The sequence below is a fragment of the Miniopterus schreibersii genome (genome assembly GCF_964146895.1).
Source record: "Miniopterus schreibersii genome assembly, chromosome: 20".
NCBI lineage: Eukaryota > Metazoa > Chordata > Mammalia > Chiroptera > Miniopteridae > Miniopterus > Miniopterus schreibersii.
This window is the reverse complement of record NC_138122.1, coordinates 26,089,478-26,110,844: the sequence shown is the minus strand read 5'-3', so window position 1 is coordinate 26,110,844 and position 21,367 is coordinate 26,089,478. Positions and strand designations below refer to the sequence as shown.

The 21,367-nt window shown below is 62.3% G+C and overlaps 1 protein-coding gene across 2 annotated transcripts in view; it reads left to right on the top strand.

The window, feature by feature from the left end:
- The first annotated feature begins 1,581 nt into the window (after nt 1–1,581).
- PITPNM2 (phosphatidylinositol transfer protein membrane associated 2) overlaps nt 1,582–21,367 on the top strand; it is a 70,345-nt gene continuing 50,559 nt past the window's right edge. Inside the window, exons 1-2 of one of the 2 annotated variants that reach the window (XM_081123504.1) lie at nt 1,582–1,911; nt 14,298–14,408. The gene's annotated coding sequence lies outside the window, so the exon portion shown is untranslated. The remainder of the gene's footprint in view (nt 1,912–14,297; nt 14,409–21,367) is intronic. The other variant, XM_081123505.1, reaches the window with a different exon arrangement.

Here is a 21,367-nt window from a genome sequence, read left to right as displayed (position 1 = left end):
CAGCCCCGGTCGGGGCACGTGCGGGAGGCAACCAATCGACGTGTCTCTCTCACGCCGATGTTTCTCTCCCTTCCCCCGCTTCCGCTCTCTCAGAAAAGCAGTCGGAAAAAATGTCCTCGGGTAAGGGTTGAAGAAAATAATAATAAAATAAAAATAAATGGAAAAAACATCCTCGGGTAAAAAAAACCAACCACACACGCGTGAGGCTCCCGAGTGGCGGGCATTCCCTCAGCAGGCTGGCAGTCGGGGCCTCGGTGTATGGAGACGGCGATTCACGTCTGTTTTGGGTTTGCCCCTTGAAGCGTGTTTCGGGGAGCCGGCCGGGCTTGCAGCCCGCGGGCCGCACGTTTATTGTGGCCGAGCCGCGGGGGGTGGGAGGCCGCCGCCTTCCCCATGGCAGCCAGTGGGTAGCTCCGGGCTTACGGGGAATTTGTTTAAGAGCCCGGCGCTGAGGCACCTTGATAACTCGGGCCCCGGAGCCCCCAAGCAGCTCACTTGTTTGGACGGCAGCACCCGAGGCCTCACTCCCCCCCCCCATGCACATGCAGGTGACAGTTCTCAGGCCTGCGAGCCACAGTGCGCCCGGGGACAGTTTGCGCCAGCCGGGCTCGAGGAGGGGCTCATTAGCTTATACTCGGGGAGTCGCCAGGGTGCGGTCACCAGATGCCGGCATTAGCCTGCGGCGGAGCGCTGGCCTGGCCGAGGGGTGGAGGGAGGGAGGGAGGGAGGGAGGGAGGGAGGGAGGGATGGAGGGATGGATGGATGGATGGATGGATGGATGGATGGATGGCGCCGCTTTTATTTTGGTTCCCGGCCTTGGGTGAGTCACCGAGAGTCGTGAGTTCACGCGAATGACTGCTCAGCACCAGCACAGTCTGTCTTGCGCTCCCGGGGACCGAGGTGGACAGTCCTGATGACACCTATTTTTCTTTTCACCTCTGTTATTAACCAACCCCCTCCCCACCGCCGTCCCTGAAAGCCCATGGTCCTGAGGAATGTTCTGGCTGATTTTCCAGCCGCGGGGAGAGAAAGGAATTCAGAATCTTAGGGACAGGCCAGCCGGAAGGAGCACTGGAAAAAACCAGGCCCAAGGGTGTGACCTTTCTCTCCACCCAGAGAAATGACTTTCCGTTTCCCTGAAAGCTTCGGATCCCAGGGCCGGGCCTAGAGGGGACTGAGACGTGAGGCCTCAGCGACAGGGTAGGGAACCGGAGGCCGGCTCATAAAACCTGGGTGTCCCCACCCTGGCCGGTGTGGCTTGTTGGGTAGAGCGTCGGCCTGTGCACCGAAGGGTCATGGGTTCGATTTCCGGTCAAGGGCACGTACCTGGGTTGCAGGTTCGATCTTTGACCCCAGTCTGGGCTCATGTAGGAGGCAGCCAATCGATGTGTCTCTCCCCCCTACCCCCTGCCTCTGTCTCTTCTGTTCTCTCTAAAAAGCAACGGAAAACTATCCTTCATTGAGGATTAAAAAAAATAAATAAATCTGGGTGTCCTGGTGGCCCGGGAGCTGCAGGACTGGTGTTTGCAGAGTTTAGTCCAATAATGTCACCCGACCAGGTGACCTTGATCCTGGGATTTTCCGGCTGCTGAGGTTCCCGCCGGAGAAGGAGGCAGCTCTCCCCGCGTCAGGCCACAGGGGTCCCCTGTGTGGCCCAGCTGCTCCAGAAGCCCAGGGACCCTGGCCTATTGGTGTTTGAGTCACTGGTGCCCAGCACAGTGGCCTGGTGACTGGGGCAGGCACTGGTGCAGGTCCCGAGGTGGAGGGGCCTTGTGCGCCCAGCTTTTGTATAATATGCTCCGTGCACACAACGCTTCCTCTTGCTCTCGCTCGCCTCTTGACCGGAGACAGTGAAAGACAGCTGGGCCGAGAGGGCCTGGGGGTCCCGAGGCGCGAGTTGTCCCGTCTCAGGTGAGAGGCTCTTGGTTTCTGTGCCCATCCGTGGGGGTAGTGACGCTCCCGCCCAGGGATGCTGTGCGGATGGGAGGGGGCCTGTGGCAACTGTCAGTGACCTTGCACACGGGGCGAGGGACGGCCTGGGTCTTCATGGCTCACAGGTGTGACATTGGTGGTAGCTGGCCTCCCACCCACCGGGGCTCCCCTGTGACTCCCACCAGCCAGAAGGTCCCCTCCCTCCAAGAGGTTCCAGCTCCAGCAGAAGGCGGCAGGCGGGTGTCCTGCCTCCCAGGAGCCTTATGAGCCCTCGCTGACCCCAGCCCTCAGCCCCGGAGCCACGGGGCAGCGGGGACGCAGGGCCTCCTGCAGCGCAGGCTCTGGGCCGGCCCTCGCTGCTCGGGAGGGTGAGGGGCGGGGCAGCTCCCTGGGGAGGGCTGGGCGAGCGCCGAGTCACACTTGCTTTCATTAGGCTAATTACCCGCTGCTGTGAAGTGGCTCCAGGAGCTGCCTTAGGAAGAGGGTTCTCTGGGCTGGGCCAGCTCCTCCCGGTGCTGCCTCGGGGACTGTCGGGGCCACTTTCTCTCCTCCAGTGAAGGGGCTGAGTTACTAACTTCCGGCCGGTGACAGGCGTCCAGTTGCCCGCTTCGTGCCTGACTTGCGAATTTTCAGGCCGTTGAAAGCGAGCTGTAACGCAGGCCGGTCGTGGGCACCTCGGGAGAGGAGCCGAGCGGAGGGCGGGTCCGTGGAAGGCCGTGGAGACTGGGGGGGTGTTCGCTTGTGTAAAGCGCTGGCTGACGGGTGTTTCCCGCTGCCCCGTGGCCGGCCCCGCCCGTGGAAGGCAGCTTTCTGTGTGCACGCCCGTCACGGGCGGGTCCTCAGGCTGCCCAGCGACCACAACGCGACCCACCAGGTGGCTGAATGACTGGCTCTTGGGGCCCTTACTCTGTGCCAGGTCCTCACCGGCCCTCTGCAGCAACCCCATTTGACAGATGAGGAAACTGAGGCCCAGAGGGGAAACGTGGCTGTCCCAAGGTCACGGGGCAGTGGCTTCAAGCACAGGCCGCCTGGCTCTGGAGCTCGAGGCTACAGGGCTGTTTTAGACAGTTCACCCCACGCTGGGCTGGGCTGGTCATGAACCAGGCTTTCGAGAGCCCATTATGTAAAAGTTTTGTCTGCATGGAAACTTGTCCCCAGGCGAGGCTGGAGAAGGTACAAAGCCTCCTTCCCGGGCCGAGCAGTTCCCGCCCGGAGGCCGCGGTGCCCGCAGCTCGCTGGCTCGGCCCGCTGTCCAGGCCCCTTGGCGACCATCTTCGCAAGCTCTCCTGGGGGCACAGACGGTTCACCAGTGTCCTTTCCCCGGGCGGGCAGGTGGGCTTTCTGTTTGGGCCACCGAGCCTCGCTGAGGCCCTCACAGCCGGAGCTGAGCCCTCCAGGTGTCGAGGTTTCGGGAGGTGGAGGTTTTGTTTTTAGCCACACAGCCTCTGTGGTTCCGTCACTATGGAGAGTCCAGGCTGGGGGCCACCAGCTCCAAGCTTTTCCTGCTGGTGAGGAAAGTGGGCCCCCCAGATACATCTAAGGCGGGGGAAAGGCCCTCCGCTCCCAGACCCGTGTGCTGTCCTGGGGAGCCGATGAAAACTCTCTCTTCTGTTCCTGCCGTGGACTCACTGCCCCGCCTCCAGCAGGAGGGGACACTGGGCACCGAGCTCCCTTCCTACCGTGGGCGTAACTGAGGCTCGGAGCGGTTCAGGTGTCTGTCCAGAGCGGCACGGCCCTAGGCCCCGGAGCCTGGACTGAACAGAAGTGTCTGGACGCTGCAGCCGGCGCTCTTTCTGTGGCTCTGTGCGGGCTGGGGGCACAAAGGGACGGCCAGGGATGGGCCATCGCCCGTGGCACTTGTCTCCTCCCTCCCTCCCTCTCGCATCTCAGTCTTGGCTCTTACCCTGCAAATGGGAAATGACACGTGTTGGCCAGGATGTGGCGAGACGGCAGCTGTTGTGCATTGTTGGTGGGAACGTAATTGGTTAAAGACCAGCCGATGGACAGACAAACACGTGGCCTATCCGTGTGGTGGAATATTACTCGGCCCTGAAAAGGAAGGGGGTTCTCACACGGGCAGAGCCATGGAGACAGAGCAGAAGGGTGGTTACTGGGGTCTGGGGGTGGGGTACAGAGCTCCTGTCTGGGGTCATGAAAATGTTCTGGGAACTGAGAATATCCTTAGTGCTCCTGAATTGTTCACTTAAAAATGATTATAACGGTGCCTTGGCCGGCGTGGCTCAGTGGTCAGAGCGTCGGCTTGCAGAGGGGTCGCGGGTTCGGTTCCCGGTCACCGGCACGTACCTTGGTTGCAGGTTCGATCCCTGCGCCCGAGGCAGGGTGCCTGTGGGAGGCAACCAGTCGATGTCTCTCTCTCTTTCCTCCCCCGTCTCCCCCCTCTTCCATTCTCTCTGAAAATCAATGGAAAAAATACTCTTGGGTGAGGATTTAAAAAAAAAAAAAAAGATTAAAATGGTAAAAAAAAAAAAAAATCTCAGGCTCCCCCTGGAACCTCAAGTGGGTCTCGGGCGAGGACCGGTGGCCTCTGCATTTAGAGCCTGTAGGTGCCCCCGGCTTGGGAGCGGCCCCCTTGCCTGCAGGCCCCGCCAGGGCCCCAGCTGCACCCGGCCTGTTCAGGGAGGGCGTTCCCGACGGTTGGGTTGACGACGGCCGGGCTGTGTGAGTGACATCTGTCTCAGGAGCGCGGTGCACCTGACGTGGGCTTGTCCTTTTATGGCGCGCTCTGGCCGCCAGCGAGCGGAAAGATAAATACCTTTTCAAAGAGCAGATGCCAACTGCCCCGGGTCCCGGCGTTCGCAGCTGCGAGGCGCGTGGGAGACGGCCCTGCCCCGGGCAGGTGCTGCGCCCGGGTTGGCGAGAGGACGGGCCCCACGGCGGGGCCGAGGCCCACGCAGGCAGCACGGGCCTGTGGCGGGAACTAGGGGGCCACGCGCCCTCCCGCAGCTCCCGAGGTTTCACGGGGGCGTGTGGGAAGGTGTCCTCATGAGGCTCCCGGGCTCATCCTGTCCCTGGCCCTCGGGAGGTGGAGAGGCCCCAGGCTCCCCCGGTGTCCTGGCGGCAGAGCGGTAGAAGGTAAGGCGGCCGGGCCGGGGGTGCTGTGACCGGAGGGGCTCCAGCGGAGCCAGCCCGCAGGGGGCTCCCCGTGCTTGGACTGGTTCCCGGGGTGCGTGTGATTTTCTCACGGATCAGGAGGCCCGACGTCCGAATCCGGGTGGGGGCAGGTTGGCTCCCGGGAGGCTCTGAGGGAGAACCTGTCCTCTCCCAGTGTCCGGGGGTGGCCGGCTGTCCCTGTGCTGCGTGGACGTGTAGATGGGCCCCCCCCCCCGCCCCGGCTCGCGGGTGGGCGTCTGTGTGTCCGCCCGCGTGGTTTCCTCCGCGTCCCTCCCTCTCCCTTCCCGACAGGCAGGGGCCGTTTGCTTGTGGTTGGGGCGTCTCTGCGCCTCCCCCAGCGCGGCTCCCGGCCCCGGGCTCAGGACCAGCCTGGGAAACACATAAGCAGAGGGTTAAAGGCTCGGAGCGAAAGAGCTTAGAGCCTTTCAGCAGATGCCGGGAAACGCATTTGATAAAGTGCATCCGACATCCATTACTCCTGAACACGCGGAGATGGAGGGCCCGGCTCGGGTTCGGCCCTTGGGGAGCGTCGCCCGTCAGCAGGGACCTAGTCCCGCTCCGAGGGGGAGACGCCCGCCGGCAGCCTCTCCCTGAGCGAGTCCCCGAGCCGGGGCGCTCGGCCCCGGGGGGATGGCGGGACCGCGGGCAGCGTCCGGGCGGCTGGGCCGGGCGCTCCCTTTCTCCCCTGCGCGGCCGGCGGGCGAGGCACCCGGGCGGGCCGGGCGGGGCTGTGGGCCAGCTGCCCTCTCGTCGCCCGAATCGCCCCTCCCAGCCGGCCAGCGGGACGGGGCACAGCCCTTGGAAAGGCTTTTAAGCGGAGTCAGCGTTCGTCGTGGGTTTTCAAAGCAGACGCCCCGATAAGCCAGCAGGAGTCAGGAGCAGGACGGGTGGGGTTCCCACGCGCGCTCCCGGGCGGACGGAAAGTGCTTCTCCTGTCCCGGCCGTGAACCCGGCCGGGCCGCGATGTCGGTCCGTGAGGGTGGCGGGGTGCCCGGTCCCGTGATCCAGGTGCCCCCGGCCGGGTGCTCAGGGTTAGCGTGGTTCCGCCCACGGACCGAAGGGTCCCGGGCTCCGTTCCAGCCACGGGCACGGGCCTCGGTCGCCCAGGTTCCAGCCCCAGTGGGGCACGCGGGGGGGGGCAGCCAGCCAGCGTTTCTCCGTCACGTCGATGTTTCTCTCCCCCCCCCCCGAAAAAGCCTGTGGAAAAAATATCCTCAGGCGAGTTTAACAAACAGACAAACAGACATCTCTTTACGGTGCCACCTGCAAAGCGTCAGAGACGTGGGCGCTGGATCGCGCCTCAGCGTTAACCCGCCGCCGACAGACGCACTTGCGTGAACCGGGAAGATCCTGGAAGTGCCAAGTGAGCCGTGGCCGTGAAGGGACCGGGCCACGTGCAGAATGGCACCGGGGGGCTTCGCGAGATCGCACGTGGCCCCGCGGCAAGGGGCCGGCCGACGGGCGGGCGAGGCTTCGGCGCACCCTCCTCCGCCCTCTCCCCCTGCCGCCGGCCGCGGGCGCCCGTCTCTGTGCTGCCCGAGACTCTCTGCCTGTGTGAACCTGTATTATTTTTAAAAACCCCGCTAATAGCTGCCTAACCTTGTGCGCCTGCTGTTTCGACTTAGCAATTCAGGAACCCGGAGGGGGTCCCCCGTCCGTCCCTGTCGCTCGCCGGGCCTCTGACCACTGGCTCAGCGTTCGGCTGCCAGAAGCCCCACCGCTTATTCCGCCAGCTCCCTCGCAGGGCGTTTGGGATTTTAACAGCAGAAAATTGGGAGCCCGAGGGCACCGGGGGCCGGTTTCCACGCACCCGGGGGAGAGGTTCCAGGAGCAGGTCGGCGGTCAGGGGCGGCCTCCCTCCCGTCCCCAGCAGCTGCTGCCAAATCGCTCTGCACAGACGTGGGGCCGCTTTACACCCCCGCTTACGCCGCGAGTGCCAGGCCGCGGTTTTCAACCTCAAAACCCCAGGCAGGGAAGAGCTCTTAAGCAAAATGAAAATCGGGAGAAAGCCGTGCGAGAGCCTTGTCTACTGCAAAGGGCGGCCGAGCGGGTTCCTGGCACAGCCAGGCGAGGGCACCAGAGGGGGTCCTGGGCGCCTCCTGGGGGGCAGCTGCCTTGCCCGCCACCAGCCCACCCGTCACCAAGTGGCTGAGAAGCTCTGGGAGCTTTAAAATTACCCCAGGACTTTGTAAAATCGCAACATAATTTTGCCAAGGAAGGACATTATTATTATTTTAAAAATGTACGTCTTTATAGATTTCAGAGAGAGGAAGGGAGGGGGGAGAGAGAGAAACATCAGTGATGAGAATCATCGATCGGCCGCCTCCTGCAGGCCCCAGGCTGGGGGTCGAGCCCGCGACCCGGGCCTGTGCCCCGACCGGGCGTCGAACTGCGACCTCCTGGGTCCTAGGTCGACGCTCAGCCGCTGAGCCCCACAGGCCAGACAAGGACATTATTTTTAAAGAGTCACCGTCCAGGGCGTTTTCAGTCGCCAAGGGTGTCGGTGGTAAGGAGACGGTAGAGCCGTGGTTCACGCTGGCGGGAACAGCCCGCCTGCCCCCGGTGTGCCCCCTGCAGGCCCCGTCACAGCGCCAGGCCTGGCAGACACCTGCGACGAGTTTCCATTTGACTCACCGTTGTCGAGAAGGTGACAGGACTTACCATATTTTCAGGGCGCCACGGTCCCCGAGCCGCCGCGGCTCCCCGCGTGGGCGGCAGGCGTGGGCTTCCCACTGAGAAAACCGCCGCTTTGAACAGGCTCCGGATGGAACTTTTTTGCTTTCACTAAAGAAAATAATAATAAAGCAGCTCACCCAAACACACCCTTTAAAAAAAAAAATCTAACGTCAACCCAGGAAAAATATCTCTGTATCCAGCCTGGTATCAGAACACAGCCGAGCCGCCCGGACAGGAGGAAGGGGACACCGTCCCTTAGCAAGGTCAGACGTCCATCTTTCAGGGGCGGTGGCACCCGGTCCTTGCCCCTGCCGCCTCCCCAGCGGGCGGAGCCTGGGCACAAGCAGCTCAGACGCGCGGGAACTGGGCCGCGTTGCCTCTGAGAACTCCCAGCGGGGCCGCTGCTCCCCCGAGACACCCCAGGAGGCTGCAGGGCCGGGACTGTCTCGCTCGGGACACCGGAGTCCTGAGGGGTCCCTGACCAAGGCAGGCCGGGCTGCCGTTACTGATGCTCGGCCCGGAGTTTGAAAGCTCTGTTCCCGGGCTTCGGGTGCCCAAGGCCGACGGTGCGCCCGGGCCGGCTGAGCCCCGGGCAGCCGACGTGGCCCCTCGGGTGCCCCACGGGCGGGCGTGTGGCAGGAACGGGCCCGGGGCGGCCGCCGGAGTCCCTGAGGCCCGCCTGTCAGCGCCGAGGTGTCAGCGCCGTGTCTGCGGACGGCCATGTGTTTGACAGCCCTCCCCGCATCTAGCGGCCAGATGGTCTAAACAACCCATCCGTGGTTCGGTATGTAAATATTTCCCGTCATTATCGCGGTCTGCCGTGTTGACATTAACAAGGATGAAGAATGACTCTGAGGATCTTGCCACCAGGAGCCCGTCAGGGCTGCAGAGCTGGCCCTGCACCGTGGAGGGAACAGCTTTCGGGGCGAGGCCGCCCCCGCCCCGCGGCCTCCTGCCCGGGCACCCCCTCCCTGGCGCAGTGACCCCGGGGCGCGTTCCCTCGGAGCTCTTAGCGAGGACGAAGTGTGTTTCTCATCATGAGCCGACGTGACGTCTCCACTGCTGGGGCGAGCTCCACGGCCCAGCTTATTTCCCTTTTTGCTGTGCCTACTAGGAAGCACACGGCTAAGTTTTGTTTTGTTTTGTTTTTACTCATTTGCTTGTAGATTTTCCTCTGTCAGGAGCATCAGTATAGATTTTCTTCCTTCGTGGTTTCTTTCTTTCTTTACTCCCCTAGTTTTCTGGGAGGCGAAGCTGTGTTGTAAGGTTTTCCTGGAAGCAGGTAGTGTGACTAACGTGAAGAAGCTCTTGTCGTGAGCTTAGTGTGTGATTGCGGGCCCTAAGCCTGGTCTCTAGCCCGTCTCCTTAAATGGTCAGCTGGATAGTGGTGCCAAGAGGGGCAAGACTGGGCGCGGGCCTAATTCTCCTGTGTACCCGTCACGCACTGGACACGTAGTAACAGCCTGGTGAACGCGTCAGGATAGGTACTGCCAGCTGCTGCGACAAGCAGTCCCCCTTCTCGGCGGCTTACGGCGGTAAAGACTTGTCACTCTTGTTGCAACTGGGTCGGATGCTCTGGGGCGGCCTCCACGCAGGGACTCAGGGATCCGGGTCCTTTCCTGTCGTGGGGCTCCCTCGGGGCCCTCCACTGGGAGGCTCACATGGGGCTTTTAGGGGCCAGGCCTGGAAGGAGTGTTCGTCCCTCTACACAGACAACTGGTCCCACAGGGCCAGACGGTGTTCAGCGGGAGGGGGTTCCACGAGGCCGTGGCTCCTTGGTGGTCCCCAAAGTAACCGTCCATCACAACCACTCTGGGGGAAGATCTTTTGCAGAAGCGGCCGGGTGGACCCCGCACACAGAGCCACCCGAGGCCCCTGACGTGCCCAGGTTCCCCTGACCCAGGCGCCCAGAGGCCAGGTTCCCTTGGGCAAGCTCCGGCCGGACCGGCGGCCTTCCCTCGAGGAGGCTGTGGCGAGGGCCGCCTGCTCCGCGTCGCTCGCGGCTGCGGCTGCGATTACATAACCTGTTGTTCTGTGCCGCACCAGGCCCCGGGGACTTGTCAGAAGTTTCTGGAAGCCAGCTGTATGAGCTCCAGGCAACTGGGGGGGCTCTCCCTCATAGTATTAGTCACTCTGTACTCGGCTAAATTTAACTTTTATCGTCCAAATGATATTTTTGTGGGCTTAGGGTTTTACATAATTCCACCAACTGCTGCAGGCCGAGGATTTCTCTGATTTGTTAGGCGTGTCCGTGCGTGCATGTGTTGCGTGTGCGTGTGCCTGGGGGGGGCGTCTTCCCCCGTGAACTTCTGCCGCCCGGGGAAGCGTTGCCGTTTCCCTGCCCTCGGAGGCCTGGGTTTGCCCTTTCGGGCTCCGCTCTGCTGGGGAGCAGTCGCTCCTAAGGGCTCTCTGATGGCCTCCCTCGGGCCCCCTTCCTCACTCAGGCCTCTCCGCTCGGGGAGGGGGTCCCCCAGGGTTTCCTGCCGCCTCCAGCAGGCCTCCGAGGGAGGAGTGAGCTCCGGAGTAGGGTGTCCCTGGAGAAAGCAGAGAGAATGATCCTGAAGGGTGGGGGTGGGGAAAGGAACGAGATAAGAAGCCCAGCCCACAGTGCGGGGTCCGGGGTGCTCACAGGCGGGCAGGTGCGGGGAACGCTGGGCTGCGGGCGGCTGAGTGGGGAGACCCGGCCTCTCCCCGGGGGGGGCCCGGGGGCAGCCCAGGGGGACCCGGGGACGCAGCTCCGCCATTCCCCCTTCCTCCCAGCTGCTCAGAAATGGTGGCTCGTGGGTGTCCCCAGGGGGCCTCCTGCTCTCCAAGGTAACTGTGCGTGGGGGTGCCCACCTCCGTTTTCCAGATGGGGAAACTGAGGACCACGTCCGAGGGCCGACGCAGCAGCCAACATTGGGCGCTCGCCATGTGCCAGGCCCGGTGCTGGGCGCTCGCTCTGGCTGGCTCGTGGGCTCTTTGTGGCCCTTCTGTGAAATGGGTATGCGTGTCGGGGCGTGTTACAGAACAGGAAACCGAGTCCCAGAGGCGTCCAGCACACAGGGTAAGTTGCTGGAGGCCAGGTGTCAAAACCCGTCCACCTCCAGGCCCTCTGATCTCAGCCACTGGGCCTGTCACCTCTTCCCTGCTACGGGGACTCCCAGGGGCGCAGACGGCAGAGAAGGGACTCGGGCCAGGCCCCGGGCGCTTTCCAGAGCATCGCTAGTCTCATGATGTCCTCATATAGTTGCCCCGTGGCCTCTCCGCAGGCCGTCTTTAGAATAAAACGGTGCAGGTGTGTATAGACTGTGTCTGGGGAGAGGAGCTGGGTGCTGGGGAAGGGACAAGAGAGACTCACTCTCACCCTGCACCCTTTGTAGCTTTTTAAAAAATACAGATGCACCATTTTAAGTAATTTTATTTAAAAAAAATTAGGAACCCCTAGGTATAAACCCAACAGAATTGAAAACATACGTCCACACACAGACTTGTACGTAAGTGTTTACAGCACCGTGATCCACAGCAGCCGAAAAATGGGAACCGCCCCCGTCTCCATCAACGGAGGACGAGAGAAGCAAACGTGATCAAGCCGCACGGTGGAATTTTACGCAGCCATGAAAAGGAAGGGAGCGCTGGTCCCGGCTGCGTCCTGGACGGACCTTGAGAGCCTGGTGCCAAGTGAGAGAAGCCAGACTCGGAAGGACGCAGTGTGATTCCATCGCCCCCCCCCACCCCTCCTTCCCCACCTGCCCCCCCCCCCCCCCCCCCCCCCCCCGGCTCCCTGCCCGCAGCGAAAGGAAACGAGTGTTTAACTTCGGTCACACCACCCACTTGTTTGGAACTCAGGCATTTGGCCAGGGCCAGCGGAGACACAGGCACGCCTGGGCACGCCGGTGAACTGGCGCCTGGTCCAGAGGGCATTCGTTAAGCGTTTGACATTTATTTAGTGGGGACGGGGGCAGACCAATAACCCATTAATAGAAACCGCGTGGTTCACATCCGACGACTGAAACAAAGTCAGGGATCCGGAAAATTTTCAGGACAGAAGTTTGGACTTCCTGTCTCCAGAGGGGGGTTTGGTTTCTTGGTTGGTTGGTTGGTTGGTTGGTTGGTTTGTTCCCCAAACCCCGCGAGCGGCACTGGAAGACTTAAGTTTAACATTTAAAGGAGGGCCTAGTGTATGTCACGATCCTCGAGCGGGTGATACTGTGCCATGTGAGTGAAATTTGCTCATAGCTGAACTTGTCTCACTCCCCCCGCCCCCGGCAAAAAAAGTGAGTATGGGGGTGATGGCTGTGTTAATTAAAGATTTCAGGAACCCTTGCCCTGGCCCGTGTGGCTCGGTTGGAGAGTCATCCCACCCAGAGGTCGCCGGTTCGATCCCCGGTCAGGGCGCATGCCCGGGCCGTGGGTTCAGTCCCCAGTTGGGGCGCATGCCCGGGCCGTGGGTTCAGTCCCCAGTTGGGGCGCATGCAGTGCGGGGACAACCGGTCAGCGTTGCGCGCTCACATCGATGTCTCTCTCAAGTCAGTAAAAACAAACAAAAAAAAAAGAGATGGGAGGACTCCTTTCACGGTGCATGCACACATCAAATTATCACCTAGACGCTGTGTTACACCTTCGTCACAATGTATCACAATGTTACCACTGTACCTCAGTAAAACTGGGGAGGGGGGCGCATAGGGGAGTAAAACGTTTCCTTTTGTTCCCAGTAAACAGAAGAACGTGTATTATTTCGTTTCAGGGCCCCCCCGCACCCCACAATGCCGCAACTGGGGGTGTGCGTGGGACCTGCGCGCGGCGAACCTCAGCGCAGAGCGCGTGGGGTGCTGGCTCCTCGCTTCCCCTGGGGGGGGGGCTGACTTGCTTTCTGCCTGTTTTGTGCGGGTTGGGGGTGGGGATGGGGGTGTCACCCGGGGAACCTGCATCACCTGGCAGCACCTTCCTATGTTCTCCCAGCCGTGTGTAGCCTCCGCCCTGAAGGAGCCGCCTCCCTCCTTAAGCTGACTCCACGTTGGTTTTTTGTACTCTAAACGCTCTTTTGTCAAAACAGTCACCTCCCGCATGTGCCTTTGTCCCTGGGCCCCTGTGGGTCTCCTGCCGGCGGCTGTGAGTCACCGGTGACCTTCTCACCCGGGGATCGGCGCCCGGCGGGCCTGCAGAACCCTGCTGCGGGGACGGGTGTGTTATCCCGGGGAGCCCGTGACTCCGACACGGGGAGACGCGCAGGGCAGGGCAGGGCAGGGCCCACGTGGGAGCTGTGGATTTGGTGGCTCCGACCAAGAGCAGCGGGCGGGCTCGGCGTGCCCAGCGGGGACTGGCACCTGGGATAGCGGGACGTTTTGTTCCCTCGGGGCCCAGCGTGTGTGGGGCTGTCGGAGAGGCTGCCGTGACGGGAGGGCAGGCTCAGGGCCGGGATGGAGGCTGGGCCCTGCAGGCCCGTCCCAGGGAGGAGTTTGCAGACTTGGCCGGGACTCGGGACTCGGCAGGGAGTGTGGGACTCGCTGGGTGGTGGGCGTGTGAAAGCCGGTCTGGGCGCTCTGCTCTGCGGGGCTGGCAGCCACACCTCCCACTGCTGTGCCCCCCCAGTTCTCTTCACCTCCCCAATTAGATCTCCCTCCTCTGCACTCTCACTGTCTGTCCTCACCGGGCAGTTTTGCACTTTTGTTGTCCGCGGCCACGAGGACGTTCCTCTTCTCTTAGCGTCTGTCAAGACTGCTGGTCCCTGGCGGGTACAGGCCGGTGTCCCCGGAGCCCCCGTACCTGGCCTCAGGCCCCCGAGGAGGGTCGCCCCGGAATTGGGAGTTGGTTTCTAGAACAATCCCTGCTCCTTCGGCCTGCAGGGGGCTGCCTTCTGCTGCTGGTCCCTGGAAAGCCTCCTGGGCTTGGGGACAGGTACAGGGGCTCGCTTCGCACGTGGTCAGACAAGCAGGGACGTATGTCAAGCTGCAGATGTGGGCCTGGGCGTCTCCACGGGAGCCCTGGGTCGGTGGCGGCATCGGCGGTGCCTGTGAATTTTCTGACGTCTTGTAGGCTGGTCGTGCCCGGGACTCCCTGGGTCTCCGGTCACACGCTGCCCGGCTGCAGGGGATCAGAGGGAAGGCCAGAGTCAGTCAGTTGCATCACCCCACGATGCTGACCATCGGGGTGCTCCCAGCTGACCGCCAGCTCTGGGCTGCTTCCCTCCCTCCCCCTTCCACCTGCCTCCCGATGCAGCCTGAGGTCCTCGGGGTTTGATGGGTGAAAACCTCAGGTCTGAGGCCGAGGGCTCCGAGCCGGGCTTGTGAGCTCAGACAGCTCCCGTGTGTGTCTGAGGTGTGGGTTCAGGGTCCCCAGCACGGGCGCCCGAGGACATGTGCAGAGCCTCAGTCTCCACGAACACATCCTTTGTCAGATGGATACTCCTCTAGCCGGGCGTCCCCCGTCCTGTCCTCCGGGCGCATCTGAATTTCCAGTCTCCGGCCTTCGTGGCTCAGGATGAGGCCTGGATTCATCCATTTCCCAGTGGGGTTGGTGCTGGGTGATCAGAGCGACCAAGCGTCTCACCTCCTCCCCCGCTGGGCTTCTCCCTGCAGGATGCTGGCATGTGGGTCCTGGTCCCCGACACCCTTCCGTGGGCCTAGTCAGCCGAGCCGTCCCGCCGCCACCGTGGGACATCGAGGGAGCCTTCTCACGCAGACCTACAGGTAAGGCCCCCCCCCCCGGCTTCAAAGTTTGGGGGTGCCAGGGCTCTGTTGCCGTTTGCTTCCTTCCTAAACATCGGACTTTATCTAATTAACACAGGGTGGGGCGTATTAATCGATTCTCCTTCTTGCAAATATTGGCTGCTCTTCGCTGAGTCCCAAGGACTGGTACTCGTCTTGGGGGCTGTAGGTTCCAGATTCGACCAAGCTGGTCACTGTGCTTGGTCTAGGGCGCCTGGGGCCTCCCTTCTCTGGGCTCCCCTGGCTCAACCTGACCCCCCCCAGCCAACAGGACAGGACAGGAGTGTGGGGCTCCCCGAACTCCGCAGTGGGTAGGGGCTCGCTGTGACCTGGTGTGACAAGCTGTGGTCGGTGACACTAAAACGAAAATGTGTGTATTTTTCACGTCAGCGTCTCCCTAGACGAGAAACTGAGGAGGACATGGCCCAGGTCCTCTGCGGGGTCATGGGCGGCCTCAGGACTGGAGGTCGAATCTCGGGGCGCTTGTTTGCTTTCTCTCCTTCTGCCCTGACTTAAGAGTGGGAGCCCTGGGCCCTCCTGGGGCCCCTTGTCCATCCCGTTGCCTTTCACGCCCCGAGTCTCAGGCACAGGCCTCGCCCTGTCCTCTGTTGTGATGCCAGGGCCTCTGGCGGGTAGAACAGGGAGTGATGTTGCCCTTTTCCTTCCTAAACTCCGACAAAACCTCCTCCCTGTGCGCTGACCGGCTGGATTGAGCTTTGGGGGTACAGAGGTCGGGTCTGTCCTGGGAAGCTGACCCAACAGGGCGACAAGGCCGGGAATGGGGATCTCAGGCGTCCGTCCCGTTTCTGTTCTGTCCGCCTGGCTGTGGGCTGTGGACACCCAGTAACCTGTGCAGGAGCCAGGACAGTCCCTGAGGAGGCCAGGGCCCAGAGACACCAAGTACCTGGCTCGAGGTCACACAACTGGTCAGTACTGGGCTTGGGACTCGACTCCAGATCTAGACCCAGAAGCGCATGGTCTGGTTTCTAAACACAGGCGAGAACTCCCCGCGGGACGGGGCCAGGCCCAGCCTTCCTTGCAGTCCTGCTCCAGGTGGGCCCCTTCCCTGCTCGGGCCTCCCCTCCCTCCCTGGGGTGTCGGCAGGGAGCACAGGCCTCCTCGAGTGCCCCTCTCACCGCCGAGCTGGCACCGGAGGCTGTTTCTGTCTAATTGCTCGTTCTCAGTTGCTGCGAAAAGGCCTCCAAGTGCTAAGGAGGAAGGGTGCTGGGTTGTATTTTGTTTTGTTTTAATTTACTTTGCAAGGTGGTGTCTCAGCTGCCAGGGTGATACGGGATGGGGGGGCGGGCAGGGGAGCCGGGCACAGACCCTCAGCCTCCGGGAGGCCACTGTGGAGGTCACCTGTGAGCACTTGCCTGCCGCGCCTGAGCCCGGCCGCCCCCGCGTGGCTCCGAGGGCCCTCCTCCGGCAGAGCCCTTGCTTCCTGTTTCCTTTCCGCAGGGGGGGCTCTGCCCCTCCTCACAGCTGCACCCCCGGTTCCCGGGCCACTGACGGCAGCCTCGCTGCCCATCTTATCCAGGGGGCCCCACTTAGCGCTCCTCAGCTTCACTCGTTGGTCCAGCCAATATTATTGACTGCTCAGTACCCACCAGGTGGGGCTCCAGGTGCTGGGGACGCAGCTACGGACACAAGAGACAAAAGCGCCCCGCGTGGAGCCGACACCCGGTTGTGGGCCCAGCGCTCTCTCCACACTCTCATTTCATTTCTGCTGTGAGGGTTCCCTCTCCTCACCTCCACCCAGACCTGGAACAGGAAGATCAGGGTCACTCCCATAGGCCTCTGAGCCCCTGCTGGGAGTTGGTGGCCTTGAAGGGCCCTGGATGGCGAATCGCATGGTGGGGGGACTCGGCCCTTCCTTCCCCTGGCTGCTGAGAAAGTGGCGTCTCCCCATCTCCTCTGCAGGGCGCTGAGGGAGGAAAGGGCTTCAGGAGCAGGGTTTATTTTTAGAGGAGTTTCTTGCTCCAGCGGAACTCCGAGCCCTTCCTTCCAGAGGTGGGGGTGGGTGGGGGCCGGGCCAGGATAGCCGGGGTCCTTTCCTCAGCTCTGCCCGGCTGTCTCTGCAGTAGCTTGACCTCCAGGCAATGGCCCTCGCCGCCGAGAGGGTCTCCCCCAAAGAGGAGTCCCCGTGGGGTGAGCCTCTGCCCTCAGCCCCCTTCCGGGCGTGAAGCTGTTTGCGGCTCTGAGCTGCTGAGCGGAGCTTCTGCGTCCACAGTGGGGAGGGTCCCTGCCCAGCCGGCTGCGCTCAGAGGCGGTCACTTCCTTCCTGACTCCCCGGGCTGGGCTCTCGCAGGGAGGGGCGCTTCCTGCCATTGTCTCCTCCGAGGCCTCCCCAAGGTCACTGTCTCCCAGGGAGGAAGAGAGCTGAAGACTCAGGCAGGACCTCTGACCACGGCCACCCGCTGACACTTTCCACACCCACCTCCCCTGTCCTCAGCGCCCCTGCATCCCCTCCTTTCCCCGCGGAAGCTGCATCCCCTCCTCCGGGGTCCTGGCAGGGGGTGGGGTGGGGCTGGGACCACAGAGTTGGCCGCTGTTGCCTCCGGGTTTGGTCCTGTGATGAAGGGCAGGTTGGGTCCTGCAGCCAGCAGGGGAGACCCCAGGTGCGGAGAGGACGTCCTGCGTGGGGCTCATCCTCAGTTCCTCTGCGGTCCCCCCGCGGCACTCAGGAGACAGCGGGCGGATCTGACGCCCCACTCGCACCCCTTCTGACCTCTCCTGTCCACAAGTCTTTTTCTTGTGTTTTTTTAAATGTTTCTTTTCTTTTTTTTTAAGTTGGCTTTTTTTATTATTATCATTTCAGAGAGAGGAAGGGAGAGGGAGAGAGAGAGAAACATCAGTGATGAGAGTCATTGATCGGCTGCCTCCTGCACGCCCCCCGCTGGGGATCGAGCCCACAACCGGGGCCTGTGCCCCAACCGGGAATCGAATCTGTCTCCTGGACCATAGGTCAATGCTCAACCGCTGAGCCACGCCGGCCGGGCCCCAGTTCTTTTCCTGATGAGGAATGAATGACTCAGGGTAGAGGGCGGGCCTCCCTCCCACTGCGAGCCCTGCACCTGCCTCCAGGGGCCGCAGCTTTGGCCCCCGGGACCTGCATTTGGTGAGCGAGTGCCTGGGAATCGGCGAGGCCCTCGGGTGCGCTCCCTCTGAGTATTTGCTCTGGCTCTGAGCTGATTAGCAAGCCGATGCCCGTCAGGAGGCCATGCCACCTCCGGTGTCCCCACAGCCCGGGGGGCTGGCACGTATGTCTTGGACTTGTCCGCTGCGTCACGACAGAGGCCGGCGGCCGGTAGGGGAAGAGGGATTATATTGTTTCCATCTGGCTTCGGCCGCCTTTCAGCCCCATCCAGCTGTTCCCCGGTACCCAGTGCCCGGCGGCAGGTGCCGGGGGCGAGGTCAGCCAGGCGCTGGGGACCTGTCCGTCTTCTCCACGTGCACGTCTTCAAGGCTATTTCTGGCCTCACCATTATCCCAGAGGCTTTGGTGATAAATATAGACGTGGATTGAAGAGCCCCAGCGGCAGCAGGCAGGCAGGCAGCGGGGAGAGGAGAGCTTGCGGACGGGCACACAGCTATAAATAAGTCCGCCAAACACCTCCCCAGCCATACCGCTGGTGGGAAGACAGGTTTCCCTGCCACGCACTCTGCCTGGGGGCTGCTGGGTGAGCAGGGAGGGAGGGTCCGCGGAGGGAGAGGGACAGAGGATGCCGGTCTATCGGGACCTCGCACAGGAAGGCAGGCTGCCGGCAGCGACTCCCCCTTCGCCCTGTTAGCAGCTCATGAAGGACACTGGCCAGTGGCCCCAGCAGGAGTCACGGGGACAGCTACCTGGAGGGACAGTGTGCTGTGCCGAGACCGATGGCCCCAGGCTGGGCGTCTGCTGCAGCGGGGGCCTCGGGCAAGGGCTGGGCCCGGTGATCCTGGGCCGGGGCGAGGCCTGCAGGCAGCTCTGTCTCTCTCGAGGCCCACGCCCGTCTCCTTTCCAGCTCCTGCGCTGCCGGGATCCTGCCTCCTGGCGAGAGCACAGCTTTGCTTCTCTGCTGGTTCCGGGTCCTCACCACCCAGCAAGGCGGCTGCGGAGTGACCCTGGCTTAGGCTCAGGGAGGGGGCCCTTCCCGCCCGCCTGCCTTTGCTCCTCTCTCCCCTCCCACCCCTGATGCCTCCTCCAGGCAGGAGCAGACGCCTGGGGCTGGCACCTACCAAAGGCCCATTGCAAGGAAAAGGGTAGAAGTGGGTTAGCGGATAGGAATCTCCCTGTGGACCAAATAGTGTTGCGGTGATGTCACCCTCGTGTCACAGGAATCGTCTTCCTAGCGTCCCCTGCGGTGGCCCCATGGAACAAAGGCCAGAGGCTGGCGTGTGCACGCGGGCCGGGCAGGGGGAGAGATGTCCGTTCACCGCTCATGCGCAGGCAGTGCCCCGGGAGTGCCCGCTGTCCACGGGCGGGAGCGGCCAGCCCCGTGGAGGAGGGGTCCGCGCCCTGCCCCGCAGGCCGTCGGGCCACAAGGACAAAGAGTTGCTTTGGCTTCCTGAGCGGGTGGCACATGTGGGGATCCGGCACTCAGCGCCCAGTGTGGCTTCAAGCGGAGGGCTGCAGAGATGCATCGCACCTGGGTCCCACTCTCGGATCTCATCGGACACCGGAGGGGGCAGAATCCGAAGCAGTTGCAGTGCCCGGGGTACACGCCCGGGGGGAGGACGGGATGGGATGGAGACACCGTCTCCTGGGGCCAGGAGCCCATGGAGGAAGCTCTCAGGGGCCTGGCACCTGAGCTGGACCCTCTAGAATGCCCAGTTCACTAACACAAGAGGCAGGGTTGGAACGGAACAGGAAGGGGCTTCCCAGCAGAGGGAACAGCCTGTGCGAAGGCACAGAGGCAGGAGGATCCTGTCTGCCGGCCAGGCTGCTTGGGGGCTGTGCTGGGAGCCAGGCTGAGTGGAGGCCGGGGGCCAGGTGCCTCACACGCCTGTTGGGGAGCGGGGAGGTCCCCCGGAAAGCCGAGGGCGAGCATGGGCGGCCCTTAATCAGAGCCGTGTCAGGGCGTCTTAGAAAAGGCTTCACCCGACTCCACGGGGATGACAGGCTGGGGGCGGGGGAGGAGGGGCGGGCCGGGGCCAACATCACGGTGTCTTGCTGTGTGAGTACCTGAAGGGTGTTTTTTTTGTTTGTTTTTTTCTGCCCGAGCCTGTGAAATCGGGATGAGAAACTAGGAGTTGGAGAGCCTGGCCGGTGTGGCTCGATGGTTGGGTGTCATCCCAGGCACCAAGAGGTCACGGGTTCGACTCCCGGTCAGGCACCTGCCCGGGTTGCAGGCTCCATCCCCAGTAGGGAGCATGCAGGAGGCAGCCGATCAGTGTTTCTCTGTCATCATTGATGTTTCTGTCTCTCTCTCCCTCTCTCTTCCTCTCTCTCTAAGAAAAGCAATAAAAACATATTTTAAAAATCACTTAAAAAATAATAAAAAAGAAACTAAGAGTCATCGAGATGGCAGTGCCCGGCGGGGGGCCTGTGCCCGGCACGGAGCCATGGTTTCTGACTTGCTCGGTTCCCCTTGTCACCAGAGGGATGACCTTGTCCAGCAAGCTTGACCACGGCCAGCAGCCCAGGTCCGGAGCAGAGATAACGAGCTCCCAAGGGGCTCAGCCTGCGACCTGGGGCTCCCCCTCCAAGGCCCCGAATCAGCGGCTGCGTAAGGGGTGGATGTATCGCTCTCAGCCGCTTCCCCCCCATACCCCAAAAAAGAATCGGCCTGAAAAGTGCTGCGTGACGGAAAGATAAACAAGTTTGCACAAGGGAGCCACAGAAGTTAATCTGGCCGTGTAAATATTTTCGTGTGCGCGGGATGCTGTGGCTGCCTGTTGATTAAATGGAGCAGAGGGGAGGTTGTGGGGCCCTGAGCTGGCCTTGGGGGGAAAGCGGGATCCTTATTAAGAACTGTGGGCCACGCCCCGACGGGTGTGCTCGGCGGTCAGAGCGTCAGCCCGCGCACCTAAGGGTGGCGGGTTCGATTCCCACTCAGGGGCAGGCAGCTGGGTTGCAGGTTTGATCCCCGGCCCCAGTCAGGGTGCCTGCAGGGGGCAACCGGTCAATGTGTGTGCGTCTCTCCCCCCACCCCTTCCGCTGTCTCTGAAAATCAAATGGAAAAATACCCTCAGGTGAAGATTAACAAAACACACACACACACACACACACACACACACACACACACACACACACACACACACACGGCTCGTGTGAGTCAGAAGCCCAACACTGCTCTCAAGTTCGGGCGCCTACGTGGACTGAGAAGGTCCCAGCCAGGAGCCTGGCCAAGGCCATTCGAGTCTCGGTGGGGAGCGAAGGGAAAGTTTCTCATTCGACATTCCTGACGCCCCACGTGGGGTTTCCATTCAGGCAAGTCTCCCGCCCTCTGTGGACACCAACCAGGTGTCTCACACGTTGATCCTGTCTGGCCGCCGGTCCCCCCATCCCCTTGGGTCCTCGGCGACACGTATCACCCGCAGGCCCTGGGCTGCGTGCTTAGGCCCTTCCCGTCTCGGCCTCGTTTTTTGCATCTGTGAAATGGCTCTTACACGCTAACGCTCAGGCTGGCTTCCCATAGCCGGCCCGGGGCTGACCCTCACGGGCCTGGGGACCGACTGACCGGGGGTGGGGGTGGGGAGGAGCGCTTGGCGACCGGGAGACTTTTTATTTATTAATTAACTAAGAGACTGTGATGCCTCAGGACGTAAGAGGAGCTGACAGGTCACGTGGCCCCTGAAAGCACAGGGCTGGTAATCCATTTAAAAAAACATTTTCTCCTTTGTAATTTAATGGAGGAAATCATTAGCTGGGAAATTGGTAGAACTGATTTATTCCCATTTTGGGGAGGGGGAATGGGAGAGAAAGCCGGCTCTCATCGCCGCTTGTTCTAGAAATATGTC